The sequence below is a fragment of the Heloderma suspectum genome, chromosome 6 (assembly GCF_057233095.1).
Source record: "Heloderma suspectum isolate Gila_16-S chromosome 6, 16-S_ref, whole genome shotgun sequence".
NCBI lineage: Eukaryota > Metazoa > Chordata > Lepidosauria > Squamata > Helodermatidae > Heloderma > Heloderma suspectum.
The window spans coordinates 57,837,840-57,861,963 of NC_139463.1; positions in this window are offsets into that span (position 1 = coordinate 57,837,840).

A 24,124-nucleotide genomic window follows, 5' to 3' on the forward strand; every position below is an offset into this window, starting at 1 on the left:
ATGTCAGGTTCTTTCCTTTTCTTTCACACTGATTCTCCATTGTGCAAGTGGACAAAAGCAAAACAAAAAAAACCAGTTGTGACTTTCTTGGGGGGCGGGGGCGGGGAGAGGATATGCCAGGGACCATATTATTACAAGCAGAATTCCAGGAGCATCAGAGATCACAAAAAAATTCATGCAGTGTAGAATACTGCTGCTTCACATAATTCAGAAGAGTAACCACTGATAGCTTTTGTTCGTAAAGTAGTGGTGAATGAGAAATTTGCTTCAGGTCATGTTTTATGAGGACTTACCCAATTCTCACTTTCAGGAACAAATGCAGATCCAGACACAATCTGTGGTAGAAATTTGTAAATTTCTGAGGTGGAAATGGCATTTGCAGACCAAGAAAAATGTGTTTGACAGCATGTGTACAATTGAAAAGTGTGCATGAAAAAATTGATACTTTTTTAAAAAAAGCATACAACTACACTTTAAACAATGGGAGAAATGCAAACATTTTAGAAGTGCACAGAATTGATGGGTATATTTCAACACACACACACGAAAATACACACAGATTTCCATGCCATAAGAAAAAAAGCCCACAGCTCATCATTTGATATGGACCGAGGTCAGAATGAGCTTTGAGATGGTTGCCACAGAATTTTGGCAAGCTCATATTTTGCTGATTGGCACATCCATATTGTAAAGTAAAGGGGGAAAAGATTTAATGTACTATGTTCTGTGAACAATAAGGTTTAAATTTGATATGTTTGTTTCTCATTGTAAACCAGAACGAAGCAAAATAACAACCACAACCACAGCAGTATGATAAATCACCAAGGCTATGTTTCTAGGTTATCTAGGAGCAGAACTGCATTCCAAGAAGCCCAGGTCCCCTACTCACCAGGGGTCCCAGTTTGCGCCGTGGCGTGGGTGCTAAGCCAAGGAGGCTCTGAAGGATGGGGTCCAAGTTGAGGCCAGCTGCTCATGGCTGCGCCTCCCACAGCCCAATCAGTGGCACTGGCTGGGCTTGCGGGGAGTGGGGCTGAAGGAGTGACCTGCGGGACGAGTTTTCCCTCTGGTCCCTTCCTTGGCTACTTCAAGGGACCGTGGCCCAGGCCTCCTCCTCACTCTGCTGTCTTGGATTTGCCCAATCCACCCTGCCCTAAGTAAGGTTGCTTATTGCTATGGACTGCTGTCAGTTGCTGGTTGATGGGGGGTGGGTGGGGAAGGAATTTTACCTGGGGACCAATTGGCTCATTTCACAGGACTTTCGCCTTCCTCATAGCAATGTAAGTTGGTTGAAAGGTCAATTATTAAGCATCATTGTCACAACTTTAGTATGGATGGCATTGAGCTGGATCCAAGTCAAGGGGAAACGGGGTACACACCCCACTCCCCAGTGGAAAGGGGATCCCTGGGGGTGGGCCACAGGGCTCCAGCCCAGCTCGGGGGCTGGCATCCCGGTGCCACTCCAAGAGGAGTAGGGGGGGGGACATGTGAATGGCCCATGCCATGGCAGGGTCAACCCCATGCTCTGGCCCAAACCTCCCCTTTAGGGCCACCCAGCACTCTGGCTGGGTTGTGAATCAGTCTGCAGGTGGGCTGGCCAATGATCAGATCCAGTCTCATGCCATGTCAAATTCTACACTGTTACCAATAAAGTTGTGGCCAGTTGTGGCCCAGCACTGTCTCTGTGTGGTTACTGGTACAGTAACCAATAACCTTCCTGGGCTGGCCACCCAGTGAGTGCTCCTGACGCAACGCATAGAGATCAAGATCATTGTATGAGATCTCGATCTCTCAAGGTCTGCAAAGCTAAAGGGGATGTCAGCTGAAGTATTTTTCTGTTCTTTCATGTGTACTTGCTATGGTGCAAGTGGTTTAATAAGTCAGTTTTGACCTGGGGGGGGGGGGGGTTATGCCAGGGACTGTGTTATTACAGGAAGAATTCCAAAAGCAGCAGACAGTTAAAACAGTGGCATGCGATGCTGAATACTGCTTCTAGACATAATTCAGGAGAACAGCCAGTGCACCATCAGAGATCATCATGGCTATAAGAAACTGTCTAAGATGCTTCAGCTATTGTTATTGTTTTATTACATGGTATGTATGTTTTATTGCAGAGTAATGCCAAAAAACTACCAGCATATCTTAGCCTTGGTGTTTGCTGTAAAGGAGATCAATGAAAATCCCACGGTCTTACCTAATGTCACACTGGGGTTTCGCATGTATGAGAGCTACTACAATCCACAGATTACTTATATGGGGACCCTTGGTCTGCTGTCTACACTGCATAGATTCCACCCCAACTACAAGTGTGATGCGCAGAACAATTTGGTAACCATCACTGGGGGAATTCATTCTCTCATCTCTTGAGATTGCCAAAATCTCAGAGTTTTACAAGATTCCACAGGTAGGTTTGTAGACATGATTTGGCTTCTTTACCCAGTAGTGGCAGGAAGAACAAGTTTTCACTTATGGCATGGGCCTTGAGCCCCTTTACCCCATAGATTTAGATGTGCAGGAAGACAAAATAGCCTGCCAGTGTATCTGCAAGACATTTATTGGATTGGTAGTTGGTCCCAAAGATGAGTGGGAATCCAAGGAAAATAAAAGTATGCGTTAACATTTGGCAGTTGACCACTGTGAATCCCGTAGATGCCAGTTTCCTCTGTTGTTTGGCCACTGTGCCCCAGAGAGAGGAGGGAAGTAGTCAGACAATGATTATTTGGCTGCAGGAGGTATTTTACCCCATAGAGAGAAAGTGAGGCTGGTTTAGCTGGTATTCTCTGCATCCTACTGAGTCAGTACTAGTTCCCCTCTCCTCAGCACTGGTTAGGCCTCATCTGGAGTACTGTGTCCAGTTCTGGCACCACACTTTAAGAAGGATGCAGACAAACTGGAGAGGGTTCAGAGGAGGGCAACAAAGATGATCAGGGGACTGGAAACAAAGCCCTATGAAGAGAGACTGAAAGAACTGGGCATGTTTAGCCTTGAGAAGACTGAAGGGAGATAGGATAGTGCTTTTCAAGTACTTGAAAGGTTGTCACAGAGAGGAATTGGGATCTCTTCCCCATCATGCCAGAGTGCAGGACACAGAGTAATGGGCTCAAGTGACAGGAAGCCAGATTCCGGCTGAACATCAGGAAAAACTTCCTGACTGTTAGAGCAATACGACAAGGGAACCAATTCCCTAGGGAGGTAGTGGGCTCTCCCACGTTGGAGGCACTCAAGACGAGGCCGGACAGCCATCTGTCAGGGATGCTCTGACTTAGATTCCTGCACTGAGCAGGGGTTGGACTTGATGGTCTTATAGGCCCCTTCCAACCCTACTATTCTATGATTCCTAAGAGAGAAAGAGAGAGATGGACCGTGTAGCTGGCATTTGCCTCCAAGGTTCCATACCTGGAGAAAGACCCAAGGCAGGCACAGTTTGGAAGACATTTGACTCTGGCAGTTCCCTATCACCCCCATATTCACATGTTTCAGAAGGCTTGCAGTTCCCTCAACACCACCATACCTATAAGGAATGGAAACCAAGCGTATTCTTTTTAAGAACTTTTGAAAGATCTCAACCTATTATTTTGTAAATAGTTCTCCTGAATGAACATCTTTTTTCTCTTTTTGAGAGGGTTTCTCTAGTAGTGTTGTCAGTTCCATCCCTACAGCACAGGAACTCGGTTACTGAGTTTCTTTTAGCTGTAGAGAATTTATTTTGGTGGCAGGAGTTAAAGATTTCATAAATAAGGTCGCATTTCCTAATGGTGAAGTCGAATTGGGAACTTTATAAAGGGCCTTTCTACACCAGCCTAAAATCCTGCTTCCCTTTTAAATGCAGGATCACAACAACTCCCTTCTTCACCTGCTTGCTTCCCCCCCTTCCCCCTCCTTCTCCCCATCTCTGAGTCGTCCATTATCTTTCATTGATCTCACTCCTCTTCTTCCCGCTTTAACTCTTTTGACAGAGGAAACTGAAGCGGAACACAAGCGGGGTAATTTGATAGCTCATTATCTGCAATCTATTTAAAAACGGAACAAAGGGCATTTAGTGCAGGAGGGTCATGGCAGGGTCACTCATGTAAAGAGCCTGCAAACGTTCGTGAAGGAGCCATCTCAATCGCAGGATAAAATTCCGGTGTCAAGGAGCCCTAAGGCTGACATACAGTGTTTCTCTCACATATGGGTTTTAGAGCTACATTCAGTGACCACTACAGCATCTAACACAGTGGCCTACCAGCATTTTGGGTCTGTGGTCACACAACAACACAGAGCCAGTACAATAAAAAGCAGTACCAAAGTCAGTATAATACACAATACAAATGAAGAGCTGAAACCACTTAATAAATGCGGAAGCCAAAACCTCAAAAATGTCATAGGGATTAAATATTATAGATCTGAAAGCTTGAGAGAACAAAAAACAGGGTCTTAACTTGTGACGGCAAGAAATAGAATTCAGGGGATCTTCCTTGGAGCCAATTATGCTGTCCTTTTGGTTCCAGACTAATATGTTTCTATTTCCCCAAGCATTCTGGCAGGTCTGGTGCAAAATAGATGAGCCACCACCCCCTTCCAGCATCTCTTCCACCCTTTACCTCATGGGAGATCACACAGGACTCGCGGGAGCTCATCCTGCCAGGCTTCCGTGGCTGCTTCTTCCATCTGCATGTGACACGGGATGGAGAGGGAGGGTGGACACTCCAGAGAGCCCCATGAGTTGTTTTCTCACTGCAGCAGATGCCATGGAAGGAGATCAGCTGGTGAGGTTCTCCAGAGCACCTGTTGGAGGGTACGGTGGCGGGCCGTCCTGGTGGGGGCAGAGGAAGGACTGGGGAAAGCAGAGCGGGCTGGTGCAATGTCCTGCTCCTCCCACTTTGCCTCCTGATGTAGGTGTCTCCCCCTGCCTCCTGGGTGGGCTGGCCCTGTATTACAGAATGGGATGCAAATTGTCCGACTGAATTTATCTGATGCCCTCTGCGGAATTGTTTTGCTGTTGGTCTGGTTTTTTTTATTTTATTTTAATTGTCACCTTATACTGATGCTCTTCATTTTCTCTTCTAAATTACATCCCCAATATGTTTAGGGAAGGACATCCTAAAAATCTTTTCAACTCACAAATAATTGAAGCAATGTGATTGTATAAATGCTGCTCTGTAAATACAATTTTTAAAACCCTGGACCTTTAGAAACCAAGGCTAGCATGTCATGGATGAATTTTGAGATGAGCCACTTCTGTGACCACCTATGCTTATATAAAACCGAACCTGTGACCTCCGAGTGTGGCCCACATTTATCCATGTAGGCAACTCGCCCACAGACGAATGTGCTAAAACTGACTTCATGAGCACGTACCCATCACAAGCAGCTGATATTCCATTCATAACATACATCCACAGTCTATTTCAGCTCACTACTGGATCTTTTCACCCAGCATGGGATGACAAATCCCTCTTCCCTTATTTATATCAGATGGTCCCAGACGAAGCTCAGCAGTACTTTGGGACTGTCCAGTTACTTGTGCATTTCAAGTGGACATGGATCGGGCTCTTTACTACTGATGCGGAACGGCGTTTGCAAAGATTACTGCCAATGCTTTCGACAGGAGGCATCTGTGTTTCCTTTATACAAAAATTGCATCTCATAGCAAAACGTGACCAAAAGGCAGGATTACTGCATAGTGAATTGGAAGAAAATTCAGCTGTCATGGAAAGCAAAGCCAATGTAATCCTTGCAGATTCTCCACACCCAGATATAATTAAAAGAAGTTCATTTCTTCAGAGAGCGGTCCTGGATTCACCTATAAGTAAGGTATGGATTATGAAAGCAGACTGGGATTTCACATCAAGCACCAGGCTAAGGGGCCATGATATACAGTCCCTCCATGGCATGCTGTCCTTTGCAGTTCACTCAAATGAACCATTAGGATTCAGGCAATTTCTTCAGCGTGTAAATCCTTCCTGGGCGAAAGAAGATGGCTTTATCAAAGTATTCTGGGAGGAGACCTTCAACTGTTCATTGCAGAAATCCAGTGAGAGTGAAGTAGTCAAGGAAGACTGCAGTGGGGAGGAGAAACTGGAGAGCCTTCCTGGAACTCTCTTTGAGATGAGTATGACTGGTCACAGCTACAATGTTTACAATGCTGCCCTTGCCGTGGCCCATGCTTTACATTCCGTGCATGTATCCAGATCCAAACACAAGTTCCGGGGGTCTGGAAGAAAGTTGGAGCCCTGGAATGTGCTTGCCTGGCAGGTATTTTCAATCCAAAGCACATCCCTTATTTGTCTGGATAGGAAGAAGTCTGTGGGGAGGATAAGCTACTAAAAGTGCCAGGCTTATTTTGTCCTCTATGACAGCAAAGCCCTATTGATGAAGACGAGACTGAGTCTGGAGAAGAAATACTTTTAACTGGAAGTTTACTTAAAGAACATAGCTTGTCACAATCATGGCTTCCACTTGTTACAGAGAGAGAGAGAAAATGGGGGAGCTTCTCTTAGCTCAGTGATGCAAGGATGGGAGAAAAAGGAATGGCTTCCTTCCAGGCAAATAAAAGAACATACCAATACAAAAAAAAAAGGGGGGGGGAGACCAATTACTCATTGGTCACTAGACTATACCTACTATCTCCTCCCTAGTCACTGGTGGAGCGGTTCATTCTGTGAACCCCTGTCCCCAGAGTCATCCCAGAAGGCTTAGAGTGCAAAGTCTAGTTAACCCTTGCATGCACATGCATCTTCTCCCCAAAACTCCTCCCTCCAGAGTTATTCTTCTGTTGTCATTCTTCCAACACCCTATATGTTAAAAGCCACAAAAGTTACACATGTAGCTATCCCAGCTTCTCAATGGAGCCTTTCTTAAAGTCACAGTATATCAGTAATTAGGGTTAAGGTTAGGGTGAATAGATATCACCTTGCTTGTTGTCTCTGGATCCTTTTCTATAGAACCCTGAGCTTATCAAGAGCTTATTTTTCTAGAGGGTCACATTAAGACAGAATGGAGAAGAAGGACATACCTATATCCCCTTTAACCAAAATTATCTACCACAAATTTCTATTTCCACCTACTTAGCAATTGGGGCAGACAACTCTTCTCCAAGGAAAGATTTGCATCCCTCCAGTATAAAAAGCTGAGGTAAAGCATTTAGGAAGCAAGGCAGACATTTGTAAAATGATTTCAACACATCTCAGATAAGTACATGTCAATGTGATAGTGAAAATACTTTGTAGTCCATTCCTATCTTTTCCTCTTTGAATTTAGCTCCATCCCTTTCTAAGGGGCATCTCATTCAACAACAGTGCAGGAGAGACAATACAGTTTGATGAAAATGGAGATGTAGTTACAGCATTTGATGTTACCAACTGGATAATTTTCCCAAATCAATCTTTTGTGAGAGTTAAAGTTGGGATGTTCAGTCCAGTAGCTCCGCCTGGGAAAAGGTTAACAGTCCATGATAAAAGCATCGTGTGGCCTAGGACATTTAACCAGGTGAGACCGAAAGAATCGTACAAGATGTAGCACAAGTTGTGTGTATGTATGTGTGATGGCCCCAGGCCTGTTACCAAGTCACCTGTAGTTTTAGAGGGGCCTAGAGATCCATAATGCTTGGCTTTGGTTCGTGGGCTGCAATTCTCTTGCTAGTGGGCCTCTTGGCTGGTAAGATGAGTCAAAGATCGATATTGCTGCCTCAGCACATTCCATGCTAACAAGCTCTGAATCTTGTCAGGGCCTGAGAAGCGCCTGAGAAGTGAGGCTACGTTTACAGGTGTCTGTGCTGGGAAAGTTCTGATTGTCTCCCCTCTGAGGTGGGGCTGTTAGGCTATGCTGGGAAAGTTGCAGATGAAAGCCAATTAATACTTGCTGCTGTCATGCTGCCTCACTGCTAACACAGAATCATAAAATCATAGAATAGTAGGGTTGGAAGGGGCCTATAAGACCATCGAGTCCAACCCCCTGCTCAATGCAGGAATCCAAGTCAGAGCATCCCTGACAGATGGCTGTCCAGTCTCATCTTGAATGCCTTCAGCATGGGAGGGCCCACCGCCTCCCTAGGGAATTGGTTCCATTGTCGTATTGCTCTAGCAGTCATGTATGTTATAAGACCCATTGTACCCCTTGGCTCTGGGTTCAGAGAAGCTGTCTGATCCACCCATTGGGCATGCCTGTGTGCTGTAAGTCCTCAATAAAGTCTTCTTGTAAGCAAACCTGGATCTGGCTTATCATTATCTTGGCGCCTCCAAGCCCTAGCAGCCCATGGCCAGGGCATACAATTGGCGCAGTGAGCAGGGTGCCAAGAGAACCTATCTGTTCAGATTCAAAGGGAAGGAGGATGTAGTTGTCGGTGTGCAAAACCGACTCCCGGGCTGTCTGCAGTTGGAGCTGTGGGGTCCGGTCGCAAAGCAATCAGCGGTCCTGAGCAGACTGGGAGCATGCCCAGAGGTCAAGAAGGACTGCACGCCAGTGGGTCTGGAAACAGGATTGGAATCTCCACAGCTGGAAAAGTGGTCAGCTAAGGAGGCGCAGAGTGCAGGAACTCTGGCATGGCTTTTGCTGACAGCATTGCAAACTGTCGGGCAGAAGGAGTCAGAATGGAGAGAGAAAGCAGAAAAGCTCAAGGATGAGCTGGGGAAAGAACAAGATCTGAGGCTGTTAACTAGAGAAACGTTGCAAGACAGCCTGGACTCCAAAGAGGCGTGGGAGCATAAGGCTGAAGAAGTAGCCGTTAGCCTGATATGTTGAGCTTGGAAGAATTGCCCAAAGAGTGCCAGAGTGCACAACAGCATCACCTCGCCTGATTGGGATGAAATCCCTAGGAAGTGGAAACTGAAGATGAAGACCTAGAGGAAGAAGATGAAGAACAGAGTAAAGGTGAAATATCAGCACCCAGAGCACAGGCTAGACCCCTCTTAGAGCAGAAAGTGCGCCAGAGGACGGTCCCAAGGCAAAATGAAGCAGAAAAACCACGTTGAAGATCTCAGTCATGGTAATAGTGTTTCGCTTTCGACTGTTCCAGAATTACATAAATCCTATAGCTACTGATTATCAGCTATATGATTTCTGAAGAGTGTAACTATTAAGCCTTTGCTGTGGGATTCCCTGCAATAAAGAAACCTCACTGATTTGGGTGTCCAGGGTTGGATTGCCTGAGCACGTGCACTGAAGAGATTGGGAAACCGGACAGCGTGTTCCTGGCCAAGCCAAAAATGCTACTACCACGCTCCTGCAAGCTGCAACAAACCTGGTAAGCTGGGAGACCCACCCTGATTTAGAAAAAGAAGAAATCATAGTAGCTGTTTCCAAAAACAGCAAGACCTGCATGGCCGGCTAGCTGATGTTGTAAATTATATTACAACTGCAAACCAAGACTGTTTTCCTGTTTGAGACCCCAGCGGAAAAAGACTGGCCTGAGTCGTTTGTCGCCCCTGACAAAGCAAAGCTTCGGTTGCTCTTTACCTCATCATGTCTTGTATTGAACCCAGGATTTACAAATACAAACAAACTGTGGAGCTCTACTTTCAAGCCCCGAAAATCACCCCACCCACCTCTCAAAGAAGATCGATGGCTGAATAAAGAATGCAAGTACAAGGCCCCCATCTCCCTGCTGCATCCTGAGTTTCGGCACTGTTTAGCAAAGGCTCACGTTTTTGCCTGTTAAAGAGCTGGTTTTACCTGAAAGTTTGTGTGCCAAGTGAGGGAGAATAAGGGGGGGGGGTTATGTTGTGAAACCTGGGCTAGCCTACCTAGTGATGGATGGCCCCAAGAGTTCTTCCCCTCACTCAAGACTCAGTTTCCTTAGTCTTCGTTTGAGAAGCACTGAAAGGTTCCATCGTTGTTCCCTTGCTGTTAAGAGCCTGGCAGTTCAAAACTGCCCTGTAACTGTAAGTTTACTTTTGCAAAGGGGAGGGGGATCATAGCCGATTATAGTGTGCAATGACAGCCAATGTAGATCTCTCCTTTTCTCCTTGCAAAAGAGATGGTTTTGTTCTTTTTAATGTGTTTGAAATAGCTTAGATTTAGCTTTCCAAGCAGACCCATTGAAAGCTCGGAAGCACTGGCAATGTTTTGGCAAGCTCCCTAGTTAGACAGTCGCATCTCCTCAGCAATCTCCGGGCAACCAAGCCAGGACAGTGTGAGGGGCGGGGAATAAAATTGTTTAGAGTGGTGTTATGAGAGCTAAAATGATGTCAAGGCCCAGCATCAGTACTACAGTGGGCCTTGTAAGTTATAGCCATTATTTGATTAGAGGTAGCCTGGAAGAATCACAGAACAGGAGTCATAGAATAGTAGGGTTGGAAGGGGCCTACAAGGCCATCGAGTCCAACCCCCAAGAGTTTAGGCCTATGCAGTTTTAGAATGTCAGAGTCTGTGTGAGCTTATCTCTGTCAGTGTTCTCAGAGCAGAGCCACCCAACTCCCTGTCTGCTGCTGGAGCCTTGGTGGGCAGGGAGGCTGGAAGATGTCTGTGAGAACCTGACAGAGGTGGAGTGGGATTTGCAGAAAAGTTGCCCAGGTTGAAGCGTCGCTGCTAGAGAGCTGAGCAGTGCTGCTCTGTTTAGACAGAAGCCTTTCGGAAAGGCTAAAGGCCCTTGTCTGTCAAGGGGATCTGGACCCTTTTAAGCTGATGCAGAGGTGGGGAGCCTTTGCTAGGAACATCTTGTCTTCATTGCCCGAAGCTTTCTGCGTTTGGATCCATCATCGTCTGGGCTTTTGAGAGGCACTCTGCACATAGACTGGAACTTTGAATTGTTAAAGACTTGCCATGAAAAGTACTGTGAGGCTTTTCATAGACTTGAACTCTCATTGCTGTAGACTCTGTGTCTGTGTTTGCAGTCAGCTCAGTGTACGGCAGGCTGGGTTTAGGGATGGTGGAGAATTCCGCCACGGATTCCAGTGAGCGGCGGATTCCACGGATTCCAGCGGCGGTTGCGGCGGCGGATTCGGAGGCGGCCGCGGCTGGGCTGCTGCGGCCGCCATTGCCGTCTGTCCAGGCTGCCGTGATAGGCTATGTAAGAATTTATGTAGCCTATCATGGCTACCCCCCCCAAAATAGCGCCCACTACGCTATTTGCGGTTCCCTTTTTTTTCCGCTGTAATTGCCTACGTAAATATTTATGTAGACTAGAACGGTGAAAAATAGGGAACGCAAATGGTGGCCGCTGTAGCCGCCTCCATTTGCGTACGCCTTTTTTTTGGGGGGGCATGCTGTGATATGCTATGTAAATTCTTACATAGCCTATCACGGCAGCCTGGAAGGACGCAAATGGCAGCTGCTATGGCAGCCGCCATTTGCATCCGCAGCAGCCCGTCCGTGGCCAGAACTCTGGCTGCGGACAGCCCTGGCCGGCTGCTCCGTGGAGCCACTGCGGAGCAGAGCCAGCCAGGCAGGATTCTGGGGGGGAGGACCGGATCGCCTCCCCCCCATCGAGGATTCCAGGGGGAGGGACGGAGCACTTCCCCCCCCCCAGCGGATGCCCCGACCAGAACAGGTAAGGGATTCGTACATCCCTACAATCGCTTTTTTTTTTAAAGGTGATCAGTAAGTGGAGGAGAACGGGACGGGTCCAGTAGGTAAGTGGACCTCAAGCTGGGCAGCTCCATGGAATCCTCATGGAGTGGATCCACTCTGGAGGATTCTGGGGGGGAGGAGGAATGGATCATCTCCCCCCCAGGGCAGATTCCCCACCAGAACAGACGGTGGGGAATCTGTACATCCCTAATTTACCCCTTGGCTTTGGGTTCAGTGAAGCTGTCTGATCCAACCATTGGGTATGTAAGTGCTGTAAGTACTCAGTAAAGTCTCCTTGTAAGCAAACCTGGGTCTGGCTTATCATTATCTCAGCACCTCCAGACCTTAGCAGCCCACGGCTGGGGCATACAGTATGTTTGTTGTCTAAAAATATTTTACACCCCCTGTTATGTTCAACATATTCAGGTTTTTTACAAGAATAGAACTACAGTAAATTACAGAGGCATGGGAGAGCCCCTGTAGTTAAGGTGCATCACACACAAAAACATTCCAGCATTAGAAGCCTTAAAACTCTATTGCTTATACAAATGACACCAGCTGAGCTAATAAGTGGAAACCTGGTACCAAGTTCTACCTTATGAGGTCTTCAATTGTACTGACGTTCAAACCAATTTGATAAAAATTGCCACAGGTACAACAAGTTAAAATGTGATGAAAGTTGGCACATTTTTACTTTTTCCTCCAATTCCAGCATGGCATATATTTCTTTCAGATTTTGGTGAAAACTACTGACGTATGTTATTCTTCCTTCTCGAGGAGGTGTGCTTTTCTTTGGTTTGGTGATGTTCTGAGCAGTGGTTAAAAAAACTATTAAGGTTTTCTGTCCCATTATAACCGATGGCAACAAATGCTGGTGAAGAGTTGTCATGCATGCTCGGTGTCATTCTGAGCCTAGAATGCTGCAAGTACTTCAATATTTTCAAAGGGTTTTGCAGAGGAAATCAATGGCATTCTGTGTTCAGTGCCTATTTCTTTAGTTTGGGATGTGACCTCACAACTTCTGGCTACATGTGACTCGACAGACTGGGACATTAATTTTGGGGTGCTTCAACACTTTCCAGCCTGCTGTGGTCCCAATCTGAATCAGACATTCCTGGCTCCACTTTACATTGCCAAAAAGGAATGTGCCTACACAGACTTTTTCAGACCTTTGCGTTCAGTGCGTGAAGGTATAAACAGAAGCCAGACATATGGGAACAGGGCTTACGTATGTGCCATGGTCCCCCTGCCCTCATTAGCCCTTCACACAATCACGTGAATGTAGGCATAGGGCTTCAGATCCAAACAGGTTTCTTCTAGCTCCTGTAACATGTCCAAATAAATTTTCCCAAAACCCACGCACGCACGCACGCACCCACCCACCCACCTCTCTCACACACATGGATAAACACACAAGCCTTTCATGAACAGCTTGGGAAGTTCAGGCTTTCTTAAAGAACGGTTAAATATTTTCCCCCAAAGGCTTCCCTCCTTGCTTGTAATGCAGATGTACGTGTGCTGTCACAAGTACTGTATATATGTGCCATTATCACTTTGTCACTTGCCCTGGTTGGCAGTTGCTTATCATGGCATCGTTTCAATTTATCGTTTCTTTTTATTTGTCTAATTTTGTATTGCAATTGTTTATTAACACTGTGTTTTGACAGTGATTTTAATACTTCTTTATTTAGAGATGTTATTAGATCAAGTGGAATGCAAGTATTATCAATCAATAAGTCTATCCGGTTAGGAAACCATATTTCTGTAGACCTGCAATTGAAACCACATCTATCAAAACATCTTTTTCGGAGTCCTAACCTTGCTCCACTGATATTTCTGATTAGGTGTTGCCCATTTCCATGTGTAATGACAACTGCCATCCTGGGTACATCAGGCAAAAGAAGGAAGGGGAGCCATTTTGCTGTTATGAGTGTGCCCCATGTCCTCAAGGGAAGATTTCTTATCAGGAGGGTAAGAGTCAGTTCATCAGAGATGTCAAGATTAGTACATACTCAGTCATCAAGAAACCTGCATTTTAAAAGACCAGAAGGTAAGGCAATCTTACGTTGGTTCAAACTCCGCAAAACCAGGAAATTGGAAGCTAAGGCTGATGCCTTATCTTAGGTGCCCTGTGATCAGTCATGACGTTGTGCAATGTCACAAATTGTGCTTGCTTATGTCTTACTCTCCACACTTTTCCTGGGTCTTTCAGTCCCAAATCCAGATTGGGAAGATAGAGGGCCTGGGACCAGCAGAGATACTCCACGTTGTCCTGGGGGGTGTCTCCACCAGCGATTTACTCCTAGCTGGCTTCGTTTGGAGGTCGTTAGGGATAGATGACATCATGGCCACCCAGTAGCCACCCCTTAGCTTATCACGGAAAACCTGGATTTCCTGAGACTGCTTGAAGTCCAATGCTTTTCCTTAAGTTGGGTTCTCCCTGGTATAGTGGTTGTGTGCCCCACCCCCGTCATTGACCTTAGGTATGTTCCCCCTGCCCAGGGGTGTGCCTTCCACCATGACCCCGATAAAGGGGTGTTTCCTATCTCTGTGTTTCCCAGCACAAACCAATTAGTGTCTACGCAGAAGTAACTGCCATTACTCAGAAGTACATGCGCACACCAGCATTTCGAGAGATCCCCCTCAATTGAAATAGCACATTTTAAAGCACTAATTCCCTAAAGGCTGTGAAGTGCTTTCCCAAATCTGCGAATCTGCATTGTTCGGTTTATTTCCTTTGGAAGTAACTAATTCACACCTTCATTCCGGTGTAGCATCAGGTTAGAAAGGGGGCTGGTTTCCTATCCCTTTGTTTCCCCTCCCTGTCTTTCCCAGCACAAACATATGTGTGGCTACTCAGAAGTAGCTCTCATTGTGGTCAATGAAGCTTGTCCCCAGAATGCATACTCCTGAAGTTGCTGAGATCCCATGAATTGTAATAATGCATTTAGGAGCCTTAATGTCGACGCTTCGAATCTTCGATTGATTGCAACATGGCAGGGAGAACACTGTGTTCCTATGGTCATTGTTGCCTTAAGGAAGTAAGGGAAAAAGTAATGTGGGGGTGGGGGGAGAGAAGGTGATTGTTCGCAGCTTCTGCAGGTTCAAGGCTGAGAGAACACTGTGTTCCTTCCTGTACTGATGGCTGCTTTAAGGGAGTAAGTAATGTGGAGTAGAGAGGGGAAAGTGAGCAGGAGAGTGATTTTATCGAAGGAGAAGCGGGGAGAGCATGGAAGCAAGGGAAGCCTCTCTTATTGGTTGAGCAGACCCTGCCAGTCAGATGACTTTCACTCCAACCCCCCTCCCCTGGAAGTATGTCTGTGAAGTGACTTATACTGGTGCAGTGCACTCGCCCGTAGAGCCTTGTGTGGACCAAAGCCGGGTCCTTGAAAAATCTGGGTAAGCCACCATTCACTTCTCCTTCCGTTGTCATGGAGACAATAACCCCCCTGGTCCTGAGTTGCCTTATGAAGCATCTGAGCCTTACCGTATTGCTGGTATTATGAGAGAGGGAGAAAAATGTCTCCCTATCCACTTCTTCCACACCATTCATAATTCTATACGTCGCTACCATGTCTCCCCTCGCTCACCTTTTCTCTAAGGTAAACAGTCCAAGATGTTTGTTTATTTTTATTTTATTTATTACATTTCTATACTGCCCAATAGCCAAAGCTCTCTGGGCAGTATAGGGTTAGGGTTAGGGTTAGTTTACAAAGGTTATCCTTTCCTCACAGGTTTGCTCCCACCCTTTGTTCATTGCAGTTACTCTTTTCTCTGCTTTTATCAACTGTACAATATCCTTTTTTAGGTGCAATGACCAGAAATGTACACAGTATTCAAAGTGTGGTCACACCATAGGTTTGTATAATGGAGTAAGATCTTGGCAGTTTTATTTTTCCAAATTATGCTTGTCATGGAAGTTGCCTTTTTCATGGTAGCCGAAGACTGGGTTGACATTTTCATCATGGTGTCCACCACACCCCCAAGAGTACCTCTGGAAATTCTCAGAGAGAGAAAGAGAGAGAGAATTTCAGGTGAGCTTGTAGTGCTCAGATGAGATTTAAACATGGAGGTCTTCCTTCGTAGTTCATGCATTACCATGATAGACCACATAGCACCATGTTCTCTCATATCAAAGGCTTATTTCATTATGTATATTTTTCCTTTCTTGTCATGGATTAATGCAGATGTGTGTGGGCAGGGCTATATGAGAAGGATAGGATCTTTGAACCACGCTAAACGTTTCCTTTAAGGCCTCTACCATCTTCAGAGATGGAATTAGGTTTCTATCTCTCATATAAAAAGCACTACTTTTTCTTTCCAGATATGGATTCCTGCAGTGAATGTTCAGAAGATCACTATTCAAACTTAGAACAGAATCAATGCATCCCCAAGGTTATACACTACCTGTCATATGAGGAACCTTTAGGGATCACTTTGGCTTTGCCTGCTGTTGCTTTTTCTCTGACCACAGCTTTGGTACTTGCAACATTTGTCAAGCATCAGGACACTCCTATAGTAAGAGCCAACAACCGGAGTCTCACTTACATCCTTCTCATCTCCCTCCTTCTTTGCTTCCTCTGCTCCTTGCTCTTCATTGGAGAGCCAAAGAAGATTCCCTGCCTCCTCCGTCAAACAGCTTTTGGCATCATCTTCTCAGTTGCCCTTTCTGCTCTTTTGGCAAAAACTACCACCGTGGTTCTTGCTTTTATGGCTACCAAACCAGGATCTGGAATGAGGAAATGGGTGGGGAAAAGGGTGGCAAATTTGGTAGTCAGTTCCTGCTCATTTATTCAAGCAGGACTTGCATGATTTGGTTAGGTACATTTCCTCCATTCCAAGAGATGGACATGCATTCACTGAATGGAGAAATTATAGTAGAATGCAATGAAGGTTCTATCACCATGTTCTACTGTGTCCTGGGCTATATGGGCTTTCTGGCTATTGTCAGCTTCACAGTAGCTTTCGTAGCTAGAAAGTTGCCAGACAGTTTTAATGAGTTCAAATTTATCACGTTCAGCATGTTAGTCTTTTGTAGTGTTTGGCTTTCCTTTGTTCCAGCATATCTGAGTAGCAAAGGAAAATATCTGGTGGCCGTGGAGATCTTCTCTATCCTAACTTCCAGTGCTGGCTTATTGGGTTGTATCTTTTTTCCAAAATGTTACAGCATTGTGTTCAGGCCTGACTTGAATATCAGAAATCAAATTAAAAGGGCAAAATGAATGTGAAAGAATGTGATAATCAGTCTTCTTTTTCCAAAATGTGTGAATAGTCTGCATTTCGTATGTAGGAAAAGCATTTATCCTACTTCTCAACCAAATAGGGTCTAGCATATTGACAAACATGGAATCTGATTGTATTCCTATTAGTTGGAAGTATGTCCTACTCAGAGCCTTAGGGTTTTCTAATAATTTTTAGCTGAAGGACTTGGCTGGTGACAACACACCTGTTCAACATTTGTCCTTCAGGCTACAGGGGTACTACACTATACCTCCTCTGACAAAAACCTGAATTCATATGTATTCAACAGTGATTTATGTGAGCATTGAAGAAAAAAAAGCACCCCCCACTCTTACCAAATATCGAGATATAATTCACCAGAAGCCCCAAATATAGCTCAATTCATAATCATGCCCCAAAGCTGCCCCTCGCAGTGATGCTATTAATCTGCAGCTGTGCTCCATGATGTATGTTTCATTTGACTCATCAGTATGAATGTTCTGGGCCCTATATCCTAGGTAAGGATGGTGGAGAATTCCGCCACGGATTTCAGTGAGGCTGAATGCGCTGGCATTCGCCCCCCCGAAATCCATGGTGGAACAGCCTGCCCCCCCAGCCCCCCCCGCAGATTTCCCCTGGGATGAGGCTTACCTGGGGCAGATGTTCTGGATGGCGGCGGGTCCGGCGGCGGGTCCGGCGGCGGGTCCGGTGGTGGCGGCGGCTGGTCTTTCGACTGTCTGCTGTGGCCGCCATTTACATCCTGGTCTTTGCCGTGATAGGCTACGTAAGTCTACGTAAGCCAGGGCCTGCAGGAGAAGCCACCACCACCAGGGAAGAGGCGTGCCTGCTGCTGCTGGGCCTGCTCCTGCTGCTGCCGGGCCTGCTGTTGCTGCTGCTGGGCCTGCTGCTGCCGCCGCCACCACCAACACCACCACCAGACCTTCTCCGTGGACTTCTGCCTGGCAGACTGCCAGTCCCTGCAGGACCAGGCCCCCAAGTAACGAGCCAGCTGTGCTGCTTCCACCTGCCCCTCCCTGGAGGGGCTACATAAGCTGGCTGGCTGAGTTGGCCTGGGAGAGCCAGGGCCTGCAGGAGAAGCTGCCACCAGCTGGGAAGAGGTGGGCCTGCTGCCGCCAGGCCTGCTGCCGCCGCCGCCACCACCACCAACACCCGGCCTTCCCTGCTGACTTCTGCCTGGCATTATTTTTAAGGGGATTTTTAATTGGTTTTTGTTGTTGTTGTTGTTGTTTTAATTTCTGGGGGATTCTGTTGTGTTTTTAGGGGGGGGTAGCCTGCCTGATAGGCGGGAGCGAGGGGGCATGTGTCCACCTGATGGAGGCAGTGGGGGGAGTGTTGGGGGCCAGAACATACCGAGGCTGGGCGGCAGGCGCTGGCGGAGCGCTAGGGGCAGGCCATGCCAGGTAAGAGGAACAAGGGAGAGATGTGTAGTATCTGTCTCCTGCTCCGGGCCTGTCCAGAGCCAAAGGATGGCTGGGGGAGGCGTGAACCCATCTTCTGGCCTTCGTTTGCTGCTCTGCAATGCCAGGTCTGTTACCCAGAAAACCTCCCTCATCCATGACATGTTCCTGGATGAGGGTGCAGACCTGGCATGTATTACGGAGACCTGGCTGGCCGAGGCTGCTGCTCCAACCCTTGCAGCCATGTGTCCAGCCGGATTTTCGTATGCACAGCAGCCGAGGGCTGGGGATCGGGGAGGGGGAGTGGCTGTTATCTACTGAGAGTCCTTGGTCTTCACCAGACCCCCTCTCCGGGAGACCAAGGTTGCTGAGTGCATGTACTGGAGGTTGGGCCCGAAGGGCAGTCTGGGGATTCTGCTCGTGTACCATCCACCCTGCTGCACGACTGACTCCCTGGCCGAGGTGCTTGAGGTGGTCTCTGATATGCGTGTACAGTCCCCTAACTTACTGGTGTTGGGGGACTTCAACGTACATTCGGAGGCCATCGTCACAGGAGCACTTCGGGACTTCATGGAGACCATGGCCTCCTGGGAGCTGCACCATATTCTAACTGGGTCCACCTATGTAGCTGGTCATGCACTAGACCATGTGTTTGTTTCTGGAGAAGTGGGGAGTGACCTGGAAGTTGGGGGTATATCCACCACCCCCTTGTCATGGTCAGATCACTATCTGGTGACATTGGACTTCTCGGTTCCACAACCCCTCCGCAGGGTTGGAGGACCCATTAAAATGGTCCACCCCAGGCGTCTTATGGATCCAAATGGATTCCTGAACGCGCTTGGGGATTCTCTGGGGCATGCCAATGGGCAATCGGTTGAGACCCTGGTGGGTGGCTGGAATGCCGCAATCACTGGGGCATTAGATCGGGTGGTTCCGAAATGCCCTCCCCCCTGAACAGGGCTCGGACTGCACCATGGTTCACTCCACAGTTACGAGCTCTGAAACAGGAGGTGAGACGGCTAGAGAGCCGGTGGCGGAAGTCTCGCTCCAAAGACGATCAGACACAGGCTAGAGCTGTATCTTCAGCCTATCACGTGGCAGTGAAGGCAGCAAAAAAGGAATATTATGCTGCCTCTATCACGTCTGCAGAGTGCTGTCCCAGGAGGCTGTTCCAAGTGGTCCGGAGCCTGGTCGGTCCTGTGGCTCCTGAACCACTGGAGCATTCTAAGGTCTCCTGTGAGGCCTTGGCAAGGCACTTTGCAGATAAAATTGATCGGATAAGGAGTGTTACTCCGCACGCTGTGGATACAGTTAGTGTGAAAGAGGTGGCCTGTGGCGAACTGGTTTTGTGGGATCGGTTCCAGCTTCTTCTTCCTGAGGAAGTGGACAAGGTGCTTTCATCTGTAAGGCCGACCACCCACTTACTTGATCCTTGCCCATTGTGGCTCATTATGGGCTGCAGAGAGAGACTGGGTGAGGGGATCAGGGCGGTGGTGAACTCCTCCCTTGAGGAGGGAGTGATGCCATCAGCCCTCAAGGAGGCAGTGATAAGACTGCTCTTAAAGAAGCCCTCCTTGGATCCCCAAGTCCTGAACAACTTTCGCCCAGTCTCAAATCCGCCATTTTGGGGCAAGGTGATTGAGCGGGTGGTGGCGATGCAGTTGAAGGCACACTCGGAAGAAACCGATTATCTAGACCCATTTCAGTCGGGCTTCAGGCTTGGGCATGGGACAGAAACAGCCTTGGTCGCCTTGGTGGATGATATGAGGAGGGCTCTGGGTAGGGGTGAATGCTCCTTCCTTGTTCTCCTCGACCTCTCAGCGGCTTTTGATACCATTGACCACGGTATCCTCCTGGACCGCCTGGAGGGGCTAGGCATTGGAGACACCGTATTGCGGTGGTTCCAGTCCTTCCTCTCCGGCAGGTACCAGAGGGCAGCATTGGGAGAGGAGGTTTCAGACCCATGGCCACTCACTTGTGGGGTGCCACAGGGTTCCATCCTCTCCCCGATGCTATTTAACATCTATGTGAAGCCGCTGGGGGCTATCATCAGGAGGTTTGGGGTGCAGTGTCATCAATATGCGGATGACACACAGCTCTACCTCTCGTTCAAATCTTCACCAAGGTTGATCATAGAATCCCTATCCAAATGTCTGGAGATGGTGAGTGGCTGGATGGGGAGGAATAAGCTGAAGCTGAACCCTGACAAGACCAAGGTACTTTTGGTGGGGGACAAGAGGAGGCTGGGGGATGCAATCCCGGCGCGCCTTTTCCAAGCCACGCCAGGATTGGTCCTGCGGGGTCATGTGACCCCTCTACAAACTCGCTGCGCTGCTGTGGACCAATAGGAAGAGGTCTTAGAGCCTAGCCCTGTAAGGTCATGCCCCGCAACCCCATTGACCAGTAGGGACCGCCTTGCCCCCAGAAAAACAGCCTTTTATCATGCCCAGACACGTTTTCTGCACAGAGAACATGGCGCAGCCAAGCACCTCTCCAGGGCCATCTGGTATTCCGCCACCGGCTGCAGAACGTGACCCCCGAAAACGGTATATTAGTACCAGTTCTGATGACTCTGCTTTTCCACCACCTAAATGTCTACGCGAGGAGGAGGCCGAGGTTTCCCAAATGTGGTAGAACATGTTGGAAGCCATTTCTCTAGAGAACATTGTAGCACAGGTAAGATTTCAATGTTTCTATCTATGTGTATGGATGGATGGTTGGAGGGGATATTTTATGGTGCTTTCCGAAGTTTGCAAACGGGTTACAGGCAGGATACAGCTTCATAATAGATGGTACCATTTTTTTCAGGACCCCTGTGTGAATAATGTTGGTGCAGAAGGTCTTGGAAAAACTGTTGAAATTAAAGCAGAGGGGCCATCACCGGTGGCATTATGGAAGATGGCCTCAATAGGAAACTTTCAAATACAGGTATGTGTGATTATTTGTAGCATCGTTATTAAAGACATGCTGTGTGTGTGTTTAGGAGACACCAAAAGTATTTTCTTAATTTTGTTTTTTAGGGTTGTGCTGACCTGTCAACGGGGCAGCCAGGCCATGTCATCCTGAAAAGTATTCTAGGCCTGGAAGCGGATGAAACAAGCTTCAGCTCACCCAGAAAGCGCCGCAGAGCAATGCAATGCATTGTCAGAGCCACTGTTTTTGGAATTCTGAAGCACTGCTTAATTGAATATCTACATGATACATGTATTGGATGTATAATCCAAGCACCAGGACAATCCTCACATGAATGCGTATCTTGGCCAAAGAGTGTCATCTCTAGAAAGCTGAGAATTGTATGTGGGAAAATATGTTTTAAAAGTATACTGCATATTATTACTCTAATCGGATACAGTCTAAATTGCCTCGAGCTCACACAAGAGTCATCTGTTAATGAGATGTTGATATTGGTGACTATAATTGGGTGTTCACACAGAGCTCTGAAGCTGATGGATAAAACCCTGAAAAATACCGATCATGTATTTTTAAATCATGTAATGAAAGTGATTAGAAACAGGTCCTATAAATATTTTCTTACATCTGTAAAGCAAAACTCTGAATAAAATGGCTCATTTGAAAACTGCTGCATTTTTTTTTGTTTTTTGTTTTATCAGAATGGTTTTTGAAAGAATAATTAAACATAGAAATCACAAGGGCTGCAAGTAAAACCTTCAAGAGTCTTTAAAAAGTAAAACACTCCTTAAGCACCACTTAGAGTTTCTAAAAAATACCCTAGCTAGCCCCCCAAAAAAACATATGATCACCCCTGTAAAGTGCCTTTTGAGATGAAGAAGACACAGATCAAGCAAAGGAGTCCACAGAATATCAGGATCCAACCACAACGTTCCCCTCTGTTGTTAGAAAGTTTTATGTTCTTTCTGCAGAGCACTTGCATCTTATGTTTAAAACCTACTATAAGCCTACCTGCAATTGACCCATCACCCTAGACACATTTAAAAATGCTGCTAGGTTTCCCAACAACTATGCTCACCCCTGTAAATGATTTTGTAGCATTAATTTCCATTTTTGAGATGGGTCCTGAAACCCCATTACGTGTTTTGGGTAGGGCGCTGCTAAATTTTAGGAATTAGCTTTTTATCACTAGCTTCCAATACAGGTCAGAGGGCTGGCCCCGAAAAGGCTCATGCCGCATGTCTCCAGATGGGGTAGATTACATGGGCCCTGAAACTGCATTACGTGCTTTGGGCATGGGTGTTGCTAAATTTTAGGAATCAGCTTTTTATTACTAGCTTCCAATACAGGGCAGAGGGCTGGTCCCGAAAAGGCTCATGCCGCATGTCTTCAGATACATGGGTCCTGAAACCGCATTACGTGTTTTTTGAGTAGGGCGTTTCTAAATGTCAGTGTTGGGAAAACAACCAGTGTTCTAATCTAATCTTTACACATTGATATGTAGGGGAAAACTATTCCCTCCTTTTCCTTTTAAATTATTATTTTATTTTTGTCAGAATCATTTTTGAAAGATCATTAAACATAGAGATCACAAGGGCTGCAAGTAAAACCTTCAAGAGTGTTTTAAAAGTACAACATTCCTTAAGTGCCACTTAGATTTTGTAAAAATCCTACATGGCATGCCCTTTAGAAGAGGGGGGTGGGGGGGCAATGGTCTAGTCCTCTCACATTTGCTGTTAGCAGCTTGGTAAAAAAGCATTAATGTAAACATCTGATATTAGAGAGAGGAAAAAAAACCTCAATAACTGTCTTTAAAATAATGGATACATAGGTATCCATTTTTTTTAAATAAACATGATGGGGTGGTAGGGGACCCCCCCTGACTTTATACATTTATATGTAGGGGAAAACTATTTCCTTTTTATTATTTTATTTTTGTCAGAATCATTTTTGAAAGAATCAACTTCTATCACTAGTTTCCATTACAGGGTAGAGGGGGTGGGCCCCGAAATGTCTCCAGATGGGGGCGGTGTAGATTACAGGGGACCTGAAACCCCATTTTGTGTTTTTGAGTAGGTGGTACTAACTTTTAGTGATGGGTTGGAGGCCAACCTTAGGGGCGGGGGGATCCTTAACTTTATCCAATCACCGTACCAGAATTCACACGATAGGACTAGCACTGATAAAAAGAGCCCGCACTTCTCTGTGTCTTTACACCCCCCAAACCTGAAGGGAAGGACCTGGAAGCCTACTTACATGTGAGTATACCGTAACTCTTTTTCCTTCTGCCAGCTAATGTAGATGGGTACAGATAAACTAAAATAAAATGCAATACAGTTTATGCTTCTTTTCCCAATTTATCCCCGCAGAAAAACTAAAACACCCTTCAGTATTCTAAAAGAGGTGCAGTATGCCTGCAGGCAAGTTCATTTCATATATATATATATTCCTTTCTGGGGTTGTTATATTAAAAAAAAAAAGTCTCTCTAAAACTGGTCTATTTTTTTCTTCTTATCCATAGAACAATCCCCCAAAGCAGTCTTGATGTCACAGGTCTATCAAGAAGGCATTTATTTTCTAGTTAATTTGTATGTTTTAAGGGGGGGCTTGTGTGTGTGTGTGTGGGGGGGAACCACCTGCTGCTATCCACCTGCTGCTATTGGTAAAAATGAATCTGTATGACCAGGGAGTGCCAGTAGGTTAACCATTTTTCATTATTATTATTATTATTATTATTATTATTATTATTATTATTTATGCTTTCAAATATATATTTACATTCAGAGCTATTGCTGCAATCTCTGTGCATAGAACAACAGCCATTTTAGGGAAAAATAGTGCATGCAAGCAGCTTTGATTTTTGTCTTGACATTGAAGGAATGTGTAGGAATCCAGGTGTTTCTATCTTCAAACATCCTTACAAATCCTTTTTCCTGCAATAAATAGAAAATTGTAGCTTTATCATGCCCTATTTTTATGGAAGGTAAAACACTACATTGGGGGGGTCTTGTTTTTAATACAAGAGCAGTATAGCTTCTTTATCACCTTAGAACCCCGCCCCCCATAATAAATATTAAAAGAACACACATCTG